The sequence below is a fragment of the Bos taurus genome, chromosome X, assembly GCF_002263795.3.
Source record: "Bos taurus isolate L1 Dominette 01449 registration number 42190680 breed Hereford chromosome X, ARS-UCD2.0, whole genome shotgun sequence".
Taxonomy (NCBI): Eukaryota; Metazoa; Chordata; class Mammalia; order Artiodactyla; family Bovidae; genus Bos; species Bos taurus.
In genome coordinates, this window is record NC_037357.1 from 95,136,282 (window position 1) to 95,154,168 (window position 17,887).

At 38.1% G+C, this 17,887-nt stretch overlaps 1 protein-coding gene across 3 annotated transcripts in view; it reads right to left on the reverse strand.

Moving 5' to 3' along the window:
• The window catches only part of ZC3H12B (zinc finger CCCH-type containing 12B), a 604,651-nt gene that overhangs the window by 160,516 nt on the left and 426,248 nt on the right, over window positions 1-17,887 (reverse strand). The window lies entirely within an intron of this gene.

Consider the following 17,887-nt stretch of genomic DNA (forward strand, 5'->3'; position numbering starts at 1 on the left):
AGGAGAAGCACCTCAGGCGGTATTGCCCTCAGGCATCTAAGCCACCCTCTGATCCATGTCCAGTCTGCAAGGGACCACACTGGAGGAGAGACTGCCCCCAGAGCCGTAGGTTTCAGGAGTCAGCCTCTCAAGACAATCAGGACTGAGGGTGCCCAGGGGTCCCCACACAAGCTCCCCTCCTAATTTCACCTGAGGAACCTCGGCTATTAAATACTGTGGGGGGCCAATTGGTCGATTTCCTTTTATATACTGAGGCAACTTACTCTGTGCTTACTGGAGCCCCTGGCCCACTTTCTTCCTGATCCACTTCCATAATGGGACTGTCTGGACGAGTAAAAACGGTATTACTTCAGTTCTTCTATAAGTTGTAACTGGGACTCCATGCTATTTTCACAGGAGTTTCTGATCATGCCAGAGTCTCCCTCACACCTTTTGTGGAGGGATATAGTGAGCAAGGTCCATTCCTCTGTTTTCATGAATATGAAGCCCTCTCTTTCTCTCCCTGTAAATGAACAAAATGTAAAACCTAGAGTGTGGGCTGATGGAAAATCTGTGGTTAAAGCACAAAATGCTATTATGGTAGTTGTCAAGCTCAAAGGCCCATACTTATTTCTACATAAGAAGCAGTATCAACTGAAACCTGAGGTTAGGGAAGGGATAAAACAAAATTTAAAGGAGCAGGGACTATTAATTCCCTGTAACAGTCCTTGTAACACTCTTATTTTGAGTATAAAGAAATCAAATGGTAAATGGAGACTAGTTCAAGATTTACGAATAATAAATGAAGCTGTAGTTCCTTTACATCCTTTGGTGCCTAATCCTTATACTCTATTGTCTGAAATTCCTGAACAAGCCAAATATTTCTCAGTAATTGATTTGAAAGATGCCTTTTATTTAGTGCCTTTGGCAGAGAAAAGTCGATTTATATTTGCCTTTGAGGACCCTACGTAGCCAGCTTCTCAGTTAACCTGGACAGTTTTGCCCCAGGGCTTTCATGACAGACCTCACTTATTTGGACAAAGTTTGTCACAGGATCTACAAAACTTTAATAGCTCTGAAGCAGTGGGACTACAATATGTAGATGATATTCTGTGCTGAGACAGAGGAAGCTTGTTCATGAGGTTTAGAAGATTTCTTAAACTTTCTGGCAGGCTGGGGTTACAAAGCATCAAGGGAAAAGACTCAGCTTTGTCAAAAATCTGTTAGATATCTGGGCCTAATCATATCAGAAGGGACTAGGGCCATAGGCCCCTAGAAAATTACACCTATACTAAATCACCCCCTACCTATGACTTTAAGACAGTTGAGAGGATTTTTGGGAAATCACAGGCTATTGTCACATTGGATTCCAGGTTATGGGGAACTTGTCCAGCCATTATATAAACTTATAGCTGAGATTCAGCAGGCCCAAACCAAAAAATTGGTTTGGTTTCCAGATACTCAAAAGGCTTTTAAGGTTCTTCAGACTGCTCTTCTGCAAGCTCCCGCTTTGAGCTTGCCCACAGGGTCAGAATTTAATTTGTTTGTCACTGAAACATAGGTTATGGCCTTAGGAGTTTTGACACAACCCCAAGGGCCTGACTAGCCACCTATTGCTTATCTAAACAGAGAATTAGATGTAATTTCATGTGGGTGGCCCCACTGCCTAAGAGTAATTGGGGCAACCGCTTTATTAACACCTGAAGCTTTAAAAATAATTAATGGACAAACTCTTACTGCACTGACTTCTCATGATTGAGTGGAATCTTAAATTCTAAGTTTAATACTTGAATGACAGACTGTGGGCTTCTTAAATATCAGTCATTGTTTTTAGAAGGACCAGTAACTAAACTTAAAGTTTGAGGAAATTTAAATTCTGCCACTTTCCTTCTGGAGAAGGAAAATGAAACACCTGATCACACTTGTTCCCAATTTCTAACTTTAAACTATGCAACTCAGGAAGATCTAATGGATACCCCACTAGACAAACCTGACACGGAACTATTTACAGATGGCATTTGTTTTGTTCGGGATGGAAAGCATAAAGCAGGTTATGCTGTGGTGACTGCTGAACAGGTTTTAGAAACAAAATCTCTCCTCTAGGGAGCCAGTGCTCAGTTAGCAGAGCTTGTGGCTCTGACCCGAGCTCTAGAGTTAAACAAAGGGCAGTGAATAAATATCTACGCTGATTCTAAGTATGCTTATTTGACTTTACATGTTCATGCTGCAATATGAAAAGAAAGTATGTTTAAAACAGCAACAGGAGAACCTATTAAGCATTTCAGAGAGATATAGAGACTTTTAACTACTGTATAATCTCCTAAAGAAGTAGCTGTTATGCATTGCAAAGGGCACAGCAGGGATGGGAGTAAAGTTGCCAAAGGCAATCAGCTGGCTGACTGTCAAGCCAAAAAAGCTGCACTTTAGGAAACCCCTTCACTGCAGACGCCTTTGATCTGGACAGGTCCTGTGGAACAGGAAAAACCACAATATACTGAGGAAGAATTAGAAAGATATGAGAAAAGAGGAGCAAAGATTACTGATAAAGGATGGTTACAGTCCGAGGATGGATGATTAATAATTCCTGAAAATGCTTAATGGAAAATTCTTAAGGGTTAACACCAGAGTTTTCATTTGGGTGCAGAGAGTACTTACCAGATGGCTTCTTGTTTGTTTGAAGGTAAAATTGTAATGAAGACTTTAAAGAATATTATAAAAAGATGTGAGGTTTATCAGAAAAATAACCCAAAGACTGGAAAATTAGCAAAATCTAGATTACAACAAAGTGGAAAATATCCTGGAGAGGACTGGGAAATGGATTTTACACATATGCCAAAAGCTAACGGATATTCTTGCTTACAAGTTTGAGTGGATACTTTTACTAGATAGATTGAGGCTTTCCCCTGTCGTGGTGAACAGGCTAAGGAGGTTATGAAGATTTTAATCCATGAAATTATCCCCAGGTTTGGGCTGCCATGGAGCCTTCAGAGTGACAATGGCTCCGCCTTTAAAGCTGCTGTAACTCAGGGGGTATCTAAAGCTCTAGGAATAGAATATCACTTACAGTGTTCCTGGAGACCCCAATCCTCAGGAAAATTTGAAACAGCTAATGACATTATCAAAAGACATCTCTGCAATTTAACTCAAGAGACTCAGGGCAATTGGATTAAAGTTCTACCCATAACTTTAATGAGGGCTCAGACTGCCCCCTAAAAGGAGGGACAGTCCCCCTTTGAATGTATTTATAGAAGGCCTTTCTTATGCACAGACACTGTTATAGACCCTGAAGCCTTGAAATTAACTAATTATGTAACTCAGCTCTCAGCTTTTCAACAGACATTAACAGAACTCTGGGAGACAGACCCAGCCTCTGAGTCAAGCAAGCCTCTATTTGAGCCAGGAACCGAGGTCCTCATAAAAACATTGCGATCTGGGGGCCAGTGCCTCAAGCCCCCTTGGGAAGGCCCTTACCAGGTTATTCTTTCTTCTCCCACAGCTGTCAAAGTGTCAGGAATTGATTCGTGCGTACATCACACTCGAGTTAAGAGGTGGCACCCTAACAAGAACTAAGTGGCATCATTTTGTCTTTACTTTCTATGCTCTGACTTTGTACTTTTCAGATGGGCCTGATAATCTATGTGAGCCTATTTCTGCTGACTCCAAAAACCCTGAGTCTGCCATTTGATCCTCAAGACAATGACTTCCTGTCCTGGGCTCACTCCTATGTTGCATTCTACAATCAGTCTAAATGCTGGGTCTGCGGAGTGGTCCCCTCTTCATCAGTGGAAGTTTTCCCTTGGTGGACATATCCATTTCAAGGAAAAGACTTTTTCCAAGTCTGAGAATACCTTCAACAACAATCGTAAGTGCTGCCTCCTCTTAAACTGATGACATCTAACAACCCTAAGATGGACTGGGGCAACACTTTGTAGTTTAATTATGGACATAACGTGACTTTTAATTTTGATTATGCATTGTCTCAGTTTACTGATTATTTCACTACTCATAAGGTAAATGGGTCTAGATCTAATGGTTTTTTGCCTGACTTTTATCAAATATGGGATGGGGTTATATGGTTAACTCCTGAAAAAGGACGTCTAATATCTACTGCCCCTATATGCTGGGAACAAATAGAGCCATCCAGAGAAGTTAGTCAACAACTTAATTATAATGATTGGAAACAATTGGGATTTTTGCCTCAGGAAATATGCAACGTAATAATTCCGTTGATTTCCAAACCCAATTCAGGTCCTCCCTTTGCCTGGCCAGGCACTGATTGGAACTGGGTATCACAGTCACACTGGCTTGTTCCAAACAGGACCTATTGGATATATGGCTATTACCTATGGGCATGGCTTCCCCCTGGTTGGGTAGGGAGATGCACCCTAGGTCTAGCTTTTACTCATGGCTCTATATTTTTAGAGCTTCCAAAAAAGCCTGCTAATTTACCACATCTTAAAACCAGAGATCAAATTGCCAACATCTGCTGGATCATCAAAAAAAGCAAGAGCATTCCAGAGAAACATCTATTTCTGCTTTACTGACTATGCCAAAGCCTTTGACTGTGTAGATCACAATCAACTGTGGGAAATTCTTCAAGAGATGGGAATACCAGACCACCTGACCTGCCTCTTGAGAAACCTATATGCAGGTCAGGAAGCAACAGTTAGAACTGGACATGGAACAACAGACTGGTTCCAAATAGGAAAAGGAGTATGTCAAGGCTGTATATTGTCACCCTGCTTATTTAACTTATATGCAGAGTACATCATGAGAAATGCTGGGCTGGAAGAAACACAAGCTGGAATCAAGATTGCCGGGAGAAATATCAGTAACCTCAGATATGCAGATGACACCACCCTTATGGCAGAAAGCGAAGAGGAACTCAGAAACCTCTTGATGAGAGTGAAAGAGGAGAGTGAAAAAGTTGGCTTAAAGCTCAACATTCAGAAAACGAAGATCATGGCATCGGGTCCCATCACTTCATGGGAAATAGATGGGGCAACAGTGGAAACAGTATCAGACTTTATTTTTGGGGGCTCAAAAATCACTGCAGATGGTGACTGCAGCCATGAAATTAAAGGACTCTTACTCTTTGGAAGAAAAGTTATGACCAACCTAGATAGCATATTGAAAAGCCGAGACATTACTTTGCCAACAAAGGTCCATCTAGTCAAGGCTATGGTTTTCCCAGTGGTCATGTATGGATGCGAGAGTTGGACTGTGAAGAAAGCTGAGTGCTGAAGAATTGATGCTTTTGAACTGTGGTGCTGGAGAAGACTCTTGAGAGTCCCTTGGACTGCAAGGAGATCCAACCAGTCCATTCTAAAGGAGATCAGCCCTGGGATTTCTTTGGAAGGAATGATGCTAAAGCTAAAACTCCAGTACTTTGGCCATCTCATGCGAAGAGTTGACTCATTGGAAAAGACTCTGATCCTGGGAGGGATTGGGGGCAGGAGGAAAAGGGGATGACAGAGGATGAGATGGCTGGATGGCATCACCGACTCGATGGACGTGAGTTTGAGTGAACTCCAGGATTTGGTGATGGGCAGGGAGGCCTAGCGTGCTGCGATTCTTGGGGTCACAAAGAGTCGGACGTGACTGAGTGACTGAACTGAACTGAATTGAAAACTCGGTGGACAAGGTCTATATTTCACTGGTATGATTTGGCTGCAGTGTTTGTTCCCTCTCTGGGGACTACAGATGTTATGCTATTAGTGGATGCTTTGACTAACTTTACTCAACAGGCATTACAAGTTTCTCAAAAAGCTATTTCAGCTTTTAATGCAAAGCCAGCAAAAATTAGAAAGGTGGTTTTACAAAACAGGTTGGTTTTAGATATTCTGACAGCTTTACAAGGAGTAACTTGTGCCATTATTCATACCCAGTGCTGTACATATATATACCTGATATGAGCACTAATGTTACTCATTTTACTAAACGTATGAACAGGATGATTGAGGCTATGGATACTCCTGAAACCTCCAGTTGCCTCACTTTGGGAGATGTTAACTAGTTCCCCATGGTGGAAAGCTGTCTTAATTACAACAGTTCTGATTGTTCTCTTTTTGCTGTTTGCTCCCTGCATCTGTAACTGTGTAATTGAATTTGTTTCCACTCTCATGCAGGCTTTTAAGTTACAGATGGTTGTCCAAGCTCCTACAAGTGCCAGATTCCTCCAACTATTACTTGGGGCCCTTGGATCAGAAACCCTCAATACGAGGGTTAGGAGAATATGTTGCCTTACCAATTTAGGGACAACACCCAATCGGAAGGAGTTATGGAATGAGAATGAACCCCTTTTCCCTAGGCAACATAATTCTCCTAAAAGAAAAGGGGGGAAGGAGAGAGTCAGATTGACACGAAGTTCAGGGCCCCCAAGGAGGAGAAAGGGGTCTGGGGCTCTTGAAGTGGAGATTGGAGGTCTGGAATTTTCAAGGAGGAGAAAAGGACAAACGTTTTTTTCCCCTGCATTCCTTGGTCTTAGTCAATTACACAACTCAGTTTAAATTCTGTACTAAGGATTATACAACAGTGTATCTGGTTGGGAGGACAGTTTCTCCTTCCTGAAAACCCTCTGACTAATCCTGATATCTTAGAATATATATTATGGGAGTGGGTCTGGAGGATCTTCCTATTGTTAAATTATAATCCTGTTATCCTAAAATGTAAATTGCTAGAGTAGGTCTGGTAAAATTTTCACAAACTTGGGACATTCTTTTGATTCATTGTAATAACTAATTAAAAGGTATATAACTCCATTGCTAACACTAGCAAGGGGGTACTCTTTTTGCCCCCTTCTGATGTCTATGTCAGAAGCTTTATTTATCCTTTTTATACTTTAATAAAACTCTATTGTATAAAAGCTCTGAGTGATCAAGTCTCGTCATTGGCCCTGGATTGAATTCTTCTTTTTTGGAGGCCAAGAATCCCAGCGTCTTTTTGTGGATTAGCAACAACCTTTCACTTTCCACGTTTAAACTCCAGGTCAGTGACCATATCCAGAGAGGGCAGAGGGAGGTGGCTCAGGCTGCCCAGCATCGTTATCCTCTGGATGCAAGCATCCCCTCTCCCATCCCCTGACTAGAGTGGACATGCTGACCACAGGCCTCCTGCAACTTTCTCTGTCTAGCCAAGGTGTGGGGGTGCTTTTTGAGAACAGGAGTAGCTGGTTGCACTGAGTGGGGCGTGTGATGCCCCAGGCTACACTGAGTCCCCAACAGCCTTACAAAAATTCTGAACCTATTGAGGATATTGTGTACCATAAATGTATGGTTTTATTTGGAAAAAAATATAGAGGACCAAGAAATAAACCAATTAATCTTTGACGAAGGAGCCAAGAATATTAAATGGGGAAAAGACAGTCTCTTAAGCAAGTTGTGTTGGGAAAATTTGACAGCTACATGTAAATCAGTGAAGTTAGAACACATCCTCACAGCATACACAAAGATAAGCTGGAAGTTAGAAAAGGAGTACAGAGGTAAATATGACAAGACACTATAAAACTCCCAGAAGAGAACGTAGGCAAAACATTCTCTGATATAAATCATACCAATGTTTTCTTAGGTCAGTCTCTGAAGGCAATAGAAATAATAGCAAAAATAAATGGGACCTAATCAAACTTACAAGCTTTTTCACAGCAAAGAAAACCATAAACAAAACGAAAAGACAACCTATGGAGTAGGCAAAAATCTTTGCAAATGATGTGACTGACAAACTTTTAATTTCCAAAATATACAAACAGCTCATACGACTCAACAACAGTAACAAAAGAACAACCAAATCAAAAAAATGGGCAGAAGACATAAATAGACATTTCTCCAAAGAAGACCTACGGATGGTTAAAATGTACATGAAAAGATGCTCAACACTACTTATTATTAGAGAAATGCAAATAAAATCTACAATGAGGTACCATCCCATGCCATTCAGAATGCCCATCATCAAAGTCTACAAATGACAAATGCTGGAGAGGGTGTGGAGAAAAGGGAATCCTCCTACACTGTTGGTAGGGTTGTAAGTTAATTCAGACACTATGGAAAATAGTATGGAGATTCCTAAGAAAACTAAACATAGAATTAACAATACAATATGATCCATCAATCCTACTTTTGGGCATATATCTGGGCAAAGCTATAATTCAAAAAGATAGATGCACTCCTATGTTCATAGCAGCACTACTCACAATAGTTAAGACATGGAAATGCACTAAATGTCCATCAGCAGATGAATAGAAAAAGTTGTGGTAGATATATACAATGAAATAATACTCAGCCACAAAAAGAATGAAATAATGTCATTTGCAGCAACACAAATGCAACTAGAGAGTATCACACTAAGTAAAGGAAGTCAGAAAGAGAAAGATATCATATGTCATCACTAATATACGGAATCTAAACCATAAAGCAAATGACTCTATCTATGAAGCAGAAACAGAATCACAGACATAGAGAACAGACTTGTGTTTGCCATGGGAGAGGAGGGTGAGAGGAGTCAGACTAGGAGTTTTGGGTTAGTAGATGCAAACTATCACATGTAGAAAGAATGGACACCAAGATCCTACTGTATAGCACAGGGAACTATATTCAATACCCTGAAATAAACCATAATGGAAAAGAATATAAATATATGCATATAAATATGTGTGTGTATAACTGAGTCACTTTGCTATATAGTAGAAATAAACACAACCTTGTAAATAAATTTTTTAAAAGTAATTTTAATAATTCAGGGAAACACTCAGACAACAGAAATTATTGAATAATTATATTTACTGTCCAAATTCCCCCAATAAAAGTCAATCCTCTATTAATTTTAAGGAAAATGAAAAGAAAATATATGGTAGTCCACCTTCTGTAATAAAAATGTGAAATGAGAAAAAAATTGTTTCTATTTTATTATGTGAATTTCATCTCAATAAATCATTAAAAGATACACACAATATATGCTTGCTATAGAAAAAGTTGAAAAAAGAAAATCATGTAAAGAAGAAAATAAATGCCATTTGTGTTTTTCCCTTTTAAACATAATTGCTTTGAATGTTTTGGTTCACTATCATTATAATGTTTTTTCCTTGGAAACTATGTTTAGAGTTATAAAAGCAATAACCAGCATTACCTTAGTATTAACTCATGTATACCAAAGACTGCCTTGAAATAATTACCTAGTATAAAATCCTACCTTATTTGAATTAGTGGTACGGTTTTACCTGAGATGAATTAGCATACAAGTAGAGATTCACATCCAGATTAAATGAGCTGAAAGATGAACTGTACATTCTTCTCTTTCTTTTCTGTGCTTCAGGATAGAACATCTACCCTCAAGAATTTTTTTTTTTTTAATTTATGAATGCAAATACCCTGGACACTACTTTTAGGAGCACAATTAAGAAACAGTTTTTGGAATTAAAGAGACTGCCTTTCTATCTTCCAGTTTCCATATTTTTGGAAGGTGGTAATTAGAAAAACAAGGAAGACTCTGCATTGTAATACATACAACACTTCTATTGCAAACAACACTATTAAAATCTTTAAAAGTAAAATAAAAGTTGAATTCAAGTAAACATAATATTGATGAAAAGATCTGCAATGCTATTGTTTAAAATTAATAGAATTTGGGAGGAAAATGATTATATCAAGATATAGATAAGTTCCTTTAAGAGACTCCAGACATTTTTTTTTTCTTTCCAGGCTTCTTTTTTTAACGCAAGTGGTAGATCTGATGACCTTTGAGGTCCCTCCCAACTCCAAGATTTTATAATTCTATAAGTTAGTAAATGGGGAGTTGTCCATCCTTAAAACGCAGTCCTCTCTGTCAGCTCTATCTACACACATCACATGGATTTCCACTTTCATACTTTAGCAAGTAACAATAACAGTTTGCATTGCTTATTGCTCTGTAATTTGCCAAATTCTCTTCATATGTTATCTTATTCAACCCTAACAATGATACTATGGGGTAGATGGCCTCATCCCTGTTTTAGAAAGAAAGAAATAGACGCAGAGAGATTTATTCATTCTGTTTTCTCTACTTAGACTATCTATAAGACTCACTTTTGATATATATCTTTTGTGCAGAAAACACTGATTAAGATATAACTTGAATTCAGATTATATTTCTCTAAATTCCTATTGTGGTTAAAGTATGTTCTGTACATTTTTCTACTATAGTGTTATTTGTCTATCTTATCCTGTGTGTTTTGCAAAGAAATGTACAAATTTTGAAATCAGTGGGCTTGAAGCTTGACTTTGCCACATATTATTTGCCTGACTTTGAGCAAGTTGCCTAAGTTCTTTGAATCTGAGTCCCCTTATCTGTAAGATGAGGAAAACAATCCTTACCTCACAAGATAGTTTTGCTTATCATATAAGATAATGGATAAAAAGTATATTTCCATGTCTCCCATGAAGCTATAAGCCCCAGAACAGCAGTACTTTATCTTAAACCTCTGTAGCTTTCCCAACAGAATTGAGTTAATAGTAAATATTTGGACTCTTCCTATCCATGGACTAGAAAGGCTTGGTGTGCGTGTGTGGGAAACAGATGGCTACTTCATAATCCATATAGCTCATATTCCAGTGTCTTTGATTATAATTACCAAAAGCTAGATTAATAGCTTTCATATTTACAAACCATCACCAGATAAATGGAATCTCTTTAATTTTAATGCATTGGATCCAGGGAAACTACACATTTTTTGTAATCATTCTTAGCAGTGATTTTAGATGCTGAAGGGGAGCAGAATACATGACCCCAGGTTATGCCAGGTTGGCATGTGGATTATTTTGAGCTGAAGGCTATCAAGATCCAGCTGACTTAAGAAAAACTTGTCAGTTCACTTCAGTGGCTCAATCGTGTCCAACTCTTTGTGACCCCATGGACTACAGCACGCCAGGCTTTCCAGTCCATCACCAACTCCCAGAACTTACTCAAATTCATGTCCATTGAGTCGGTGATGGCATCCAACCATCTCATTCTCCATCATCCCCTTCTCCTCCTGCCTTCAATCTTTCCTACAATCAGGGTCTTTTCCAATTAGTCAGTTCTTCCTATCAGGGGGTCAAAATATTGGAGGTTCAGCTTCAGCATCAGTCCTTCCAATGAATACTCAGGACTGATTTCCTTTACGATAAAATGATTGGCTCTATTTGGAGTCCAAGGGACTCTCTAGAATCTTCTCTAACACCACAGTTCAAAAACATCAATTCTATGGTCCTCAGCTTTCTTTATAGTCCAACTCTCACATCCATACATGACTACTGGAAAAACCATAGCTTTGATGAGACAGACCTTTGTTGGCAAAGTAATGTTTCTGCTTTTTATTTTTTTAAATTTTATTTTATTTTTAAACTTTACAATATTGTATTGGTTTTGCCAAATATCGAAATGAATCTGCCACGGGTATACATGTGTTCCCCATCCTGAACCCTCCTCCCTCTTCCATCCCCATACCATCCCTCTGGGTTGTCCCAGTGCAGCAGCCCCAAGCATCCAGTATTGTGCATCGAACCTGGACTGGCGACTCATTCCATATATGATATTATACGTATTTCAATGCCATTCTCTCAAATCTTCCCACCCTCCCCCTCTCCCACAGAGTCCAAAAGACTGTTCTATACATCAGTGTCTCTTTTGCTGTCTCATATACAGGGTTATTGTTACCATCTTTCTAAATTCCATATATATGCATTAGTATACTGTATTGGTGTTTTTCTTTCTGGCTTACTTCACCCTGTATAATAGGCTCCAGTTTCATGCACCTCATTAGAACTGATTCAAATGTATTCTTTTTAATGGCTGAGTAATACTCCATTGTGTATATGTACCACTGCTTTCTTATCCATTCATCTGCTGATGGACATCTAGGTGGCTTCCATGTCCTGGCTATTATAAACAGTGCTGCAATGAACATTGGGGTACATGTGTCTCTTTCCCTTCTGGTTTCCTCAGTATGTATGCCCAGCAGTGGGATTGCTGGATCATAAGGCAGTTCTATTTCCAGTTTTTTAAGGAATCTCCACACTGTTCTCCATAGTGGCTGTACTAGTTTGCATTCCCACCAACAGTGTAAGAGGGTTCCCTTTTCTCCACACCCTCTCCAGCATTTATTACTTGTAGACTTTTGGATCACAGCCATTCTGACTGGCTGTTTCTGCTTTTTAATATGCTGTCTAGGTTGGTCATAGCTTTTCTTCCAAGGAGCAAGTGTCTTTTAATTTTGTGGCTGTAGTTACCACCTACAGTGATTTTGGAGCCCCCCAAATTAAAGTCTCTCACTGTTTCCATTGTTTCCCCATCTATTTGCCATGAAATGATGAAAAGCTTTTACTTGTTTCTTAACTATCTAAATTAATTCAATTAAGAGGCTGGCTCAGAGAAAGAGCTATTGCAAGAGGTAAGTTTTGTTTGTATGTATAGACAAGTATCTAATTACCAAACGTTTGTTTTTCTTACTGTCCTGTAAATTACCCTCCTCCCCTTTGAAGCTCTAGGTCCCTGATCCATTCCTTAGCTCTGGATGGTATATAAGCCTCAACAGCCACACTTGCTTTTGGGTCCTATGTTTGTATGGGACTCTCATGCATATATAATTAAATTTGTTTTTCTCTTGTTAATATGTCTTATATCAATGTAATTACTGGACCAGTCAATAGAACCAAGAAATTTACAGGAAATATTCTTCCTGCCCTACAACATAAACTCTCTATTGGTGGCACTTGTTGCTATGATATCAAAGAGTCACTCTACTCATTGACAGAGATAACTTGCTTTAAATTCCTTAAAGCCTGCAATTATATTTATTGTGGGGGAAACAGAGGGAAGAAGCATGTAAAAGTTAAAGTAAGGAGTACAGTAGTTGCCACAAAGATCTATACTAATGGAGTGAATGTGATAGATAATCCTTAAATAAATGGATATTTTCTCATATACATTTTTTATTTTTTCTCTCTCTGTTGGACGCCTGAAAGTGAGAGCTCTAAATATTATATTTAAATACCCATTTTGTCCAGTGATCATAAAGTGATTGAATGTGGTTAGCAAATTCAGCTTCAAATGTTAGTATTTTTTTAAAAATATATAAAATGTATAAATATTTTAATTTTACTATCTGTAAAACAGTAACCACTTTTTTAACACATTTTTTATTCTTGCTAGTTTTCATCAAGGTTTCTATTTTTTTTTTTCTATATCTTCAAATTCTTTTCCCATTTAGGTTATTACAGAATACTTAGTAGTGTTCTATTTAGTAGAGTTCCCTATGCTATACAGTAGGTCCTTGTTGGTTATCTATTTTGCATATAGCAGTATGTACATATTCATCACAAACTCTCAGTCTGACCCTCCCCCACACCCTTCCCCTCTGGTCACCATAAATTCATTCTCTAAGACTGTGAGTATGTTTCTGTTTTGTAGATAAGATAATTTGTATCATTTTTTTAACTTGATAAATAATTTTAATCTTTAATCTTTCATAAGTGTTTTGCCTAGCTCAGAGGACAGATTTGTACCCGTAATTAAACATTAAAGTAGTTGCTTTTTCACAAACATATGTATGAGCATGTCCTCTCCAAAGATAGGGAAAGTCAGTGTTACAGAAGTTAAAACAAGAGTGAAAACATAAATAATTATTTCCAACTCTAAATAAATATAGAGGACACTTAACATTAAATTTTATATGGGAAAGATGGAAAATATAAATATTCTGCATTTATGATGTTAGTAAGCTTTTTTTTTCTGTTGCCATTATGCAAATTAATTGTGTAGATGAGTTTCACTTATTTGAAGCCTAGATAAAATCACCTAGATAGCTTGGGCAGAAAGTATGCAAAACCACTAGACCATTCAGGTACGACCTAAATCAAATCCCTTAGGATTATACAGTGAAGGTGACAAATAAATTCAAGGGATTAGATCTGATAGACAAAGTGTCTGAAAAACTGTGGATGGGGGTTCATGACATTGTACAGGAGACTGTGATCAAGACCATCCCAAAGGAAAAAAAAATGCAAAAAGGCCAAATGGTTGTCTGAGGAGGCCTTACAAATAGCTGTGAAAAGAGAAGCTAAAGACAAAGGAGAAAAGGAAAGCTATACCCATCTGAATGCAGAGTTTCAAAGATTAGGAAGGAGAGATAAGAAAGTTTTCCTCAGTGACCAATGCAAAGAAATACAGGGAAACAACAGAATGGGAAAGACTAGAGATTGCTTCAAGAAAATTAGAGATACCAAGGGAACATTTCATGCAAAGATGGGCACAATAAAGGACAGAAATGATATGGACCTAACAGAAGTAGAAGATACTAAGAAGCGATTGCAAGAATACACAGAACTGTACAAAAAAGATCTTCATGACCCAGATAACCATGATGGTGTGATCACTCACATATAGCTATACATCCTGGAATGCAAAGTCAAGTGAGCCTTAGGAAGCATCACTACGAAGAAAGCTAGTGGAGGTGATGTGATTCCAATTGAGCTATTTCAAATCCTAAAAGCTGAGGCTGTTAAAGTGCTGGACATGTTAACATGCCAGCAAATTTGGAAAACTCAGCAGTGTCCACAGGAGTGTAAAAGGTCAATAGTTCTCATTGCAATCCCAAAGAAAGGCAATGCTAAAGAATCTTCAAACTACCCTACAATTGCATTCATCTCACATGCTAGCAAAGTAATGCTAAAAATTCTCCAAGCCAGGCTTCAGCAATACATGAACCATGAATTTCCAGATGTTAAAGCTGGATTTAGAAAAGGCAGAGGAACCAGAGATCAAACTGCCAACATCCATTGAATCATCAAAAAAGCAAGAGAATTTCAGAAGAAACATCTACTTCTGCTTTATTGACTATGCCAAAGCCTTTGTGTGGATCACAACAAAGTGTGGAAAATTCTTAAAGAGATGGGAATTCCAGACCACCTTACCTGCCTCCTGAGAAATCTGTTTGCAGGTTAAGAAGCAACAGTTAGAACTGGACATGGAACAAAAGGCTGGTTCCAAATTGAGAAAGGAGTATGTCAAGACTGTATGTTGTCACCCTGCTTATTTAACTTACATGCAGAGTAGATCATGCAAAATACTGGGCTGGATGAAGCACAAGCTGGAATCAAGATTGCTGGGAGAAATATCAATACCATCAGATACACAGGTGACACCACCCTTATGGCAGAAGGCGAAGAAGAACTAAAGAGCCTCTTGATGAAAGTGAAAGAGGAGAGTGAAAATGATCACTTAAAGCTCATCACTTAAAAATCTAAGATCATGGCATCTGGTCCCATCATTTCATGTCAAACAAATGGTGAAACAAAGGAAAAAGTGACAGACTGTATTTTTGAGGGGCTCCAAAATCACTGCAGATGGTGACTGCAGCCATGAAATTAAAAGATCCTTGGTCCTTGGAAGAAAAGATATGACCAAACAAGACAGCATATTAAAAAGAAGATACATTACTTTGCTAACAAAGGTCCGTCTAGTCAAAGCTGTGGCTTTTCCAGTAGTCATTTATGGGTATGAGAGTTGGACTATAAAGAAAGCTGAGCACCAAAGAATTGATGCTTTTGAACTCTGGTGTTGGAGAAGACTCTAGAGAGTTCTTTGGACTGCAAGGAGATCAAACCAGTCAATTCTGAGTAAAATCAGTCTTGGGTATTCATTGGAAGGACTGATGCTAAAGCTACCCTCCAATACTTTGGCCACCTGATGGGAAGAACTGACTCATTTGATAAGACTCTGATGCTGGGAATGGTTGAAGGCAGGAGGAGAAGGGGACGGCAGAGGATGAGATGGCTGGATGGCATCATCACCTCGTTGGACATGAGTTTGAGCAAGCTCCGGGAATTGTTTATGGACAGGGAAGTCTGGTGTGCTGCATTCCATGGGATCGCAGATAGTCAGACATGACTGAGCAACTGAACTGACCTGAGACAGCTTGGTGTAGTGAAAAAAGATTTGACTTAGAGACAGACAGACCAGAGTTGGATTTCTGGATCTGTCATATAATAGCTATATGTGTGCTGTGCTCAGTCGCTCAGTCGTATTCAATTCTTTGCAACCCCAGGCTCCTTTGTCCATGGGGATCTCCAGACAAGCGTACTTGGGTGGGTTGCCATGCCCTCCTCTAATAGCTATCTGATTTTGTGCAAACTTCTGAGGCTCATTTTCTGAATTAATTATGTGAGAATAAATCATGAAATGCCATTATTTTGAGGCTCAAATGAGATGTTATGTATTAAGATACTTTTAAAATGTAAAAGTTTGCATTAATTATACCCCAATAAATCTACTAATGCAATTGAATGTTTATTATAACAATGCAGAAACAGTTTGTGTAATTGTTCTTTTCCTTTTGAGGTATAAAATGCATCCTAAAATCTATACAATTTCAATATTTTTATTCTAATTAAAAATAGGATCACAGAATATCAATGTTGAAATAAACTTTAGAGCTAATCTGGTTCATCACTGTGTAGAGAGGAGCTTTGAATCCACGATGGAAAGGTACTTGCCTTAGGTTATGAAATTAGTAGCAACACCAAAATTGGAATTCTGGTCCCTTTCTTCCAGGCTAGGGCCATTCTTCATTGCAATGGTGTTTAAGTTTTGTTATGAAACTACTGTCCATCCTCAAATTTCCCTTTATTTCCCTGAATCAAGATATTAATATGCATTGTTAGCCAGGATTCTCCTAGAGGAACAATCACTTTACATGAAGAAGATAACCTAGGAGGCAATTCTTCCATACATATTGAAAATCTTCCTGCTAGTTTATTGGCAACTACTGAATAGATGCTGGATCAATAGGTAGGAAAGTCAAGAAATGTGATCCAGCTGAAGGGCATGCTATTCTTTCTCAGGGATATTCATATCTTGGACTTTTTGGGAGCAACAAAGAGAAAATGTTACCAACTAGCTGGTGATAACTGTTCCTTTAGTGTTCATCTGATTCCTTTAACCCTGGCACTGCCATAGAAGTTTATTATCTACAAAGTACATTTACATTTATTACCTCAAATTATTCTCACAACTACATGAGGTAGTGATTATTATTCCTGTATTACAAATGAGAAAATTGAGACTCAGATAGATTAAATGAATTACTCAAAGTTACATGGTAAATAAGAGGGAGAACTTTCCATTCAAATTCTGTCTTCAAATAAAAATATCTTGCCCATATACCATAGTTGTCTATAACTTTGGCATACTTAATAAATTCTGAAAATATTATTAAAGATGCAATTAAAAGTTAATGAATACATGTGGAAAAAGTTCTAAAAGGTTGTAATTTAAAATAGACAAATATTTCCACCTCTCTGAAACTACATAAACATTTATAAATTATAAAAATAAAAGAGCTTTAAATTCATTAGACTGATCAAGTGTCCAAAAGTATGTGACACAAATCTAGATTCAGTCAGAACAAACTGCACTGTTGCTTTAGCTAAATAAAAATATCTCAGAGTGGAAGTCTTAATTTCTACACACAAAAGGACATATTTGCTCTGGAAAATTTGGTTTCTATTTACATAATCTATGGAAAAAATTCAGAAGAAAAAAGGAAAAAGTCATAGTCATGGCTTTTTCACTACTGAGAATGATTGCTTCTTTCTGTAGTGCTAGCTTTTCTTTGGTTGCATATATTTGAATTGCTGAAGCAGTTTTTGAATATACTATGTGAAAAACTTTCCTGGAAAACTAAAATTAAGTAGAGGTACAATTCTTCATGAGCAAACCATGAAATGATAAAGGCATAGTTTTCTCTTAGATATTTATTCCTATTTAAATTCAGTGTTACAAGTCAGAGAGACCTGGACCTAAAACACAACCCAGAATTTAATAATTACATGACCTTAGGCAAGTCAAGTAATCTGTTCAAGACTGTTTTCTATGTGTAAAGTAGAGATGGTCATAGTATGTAGAC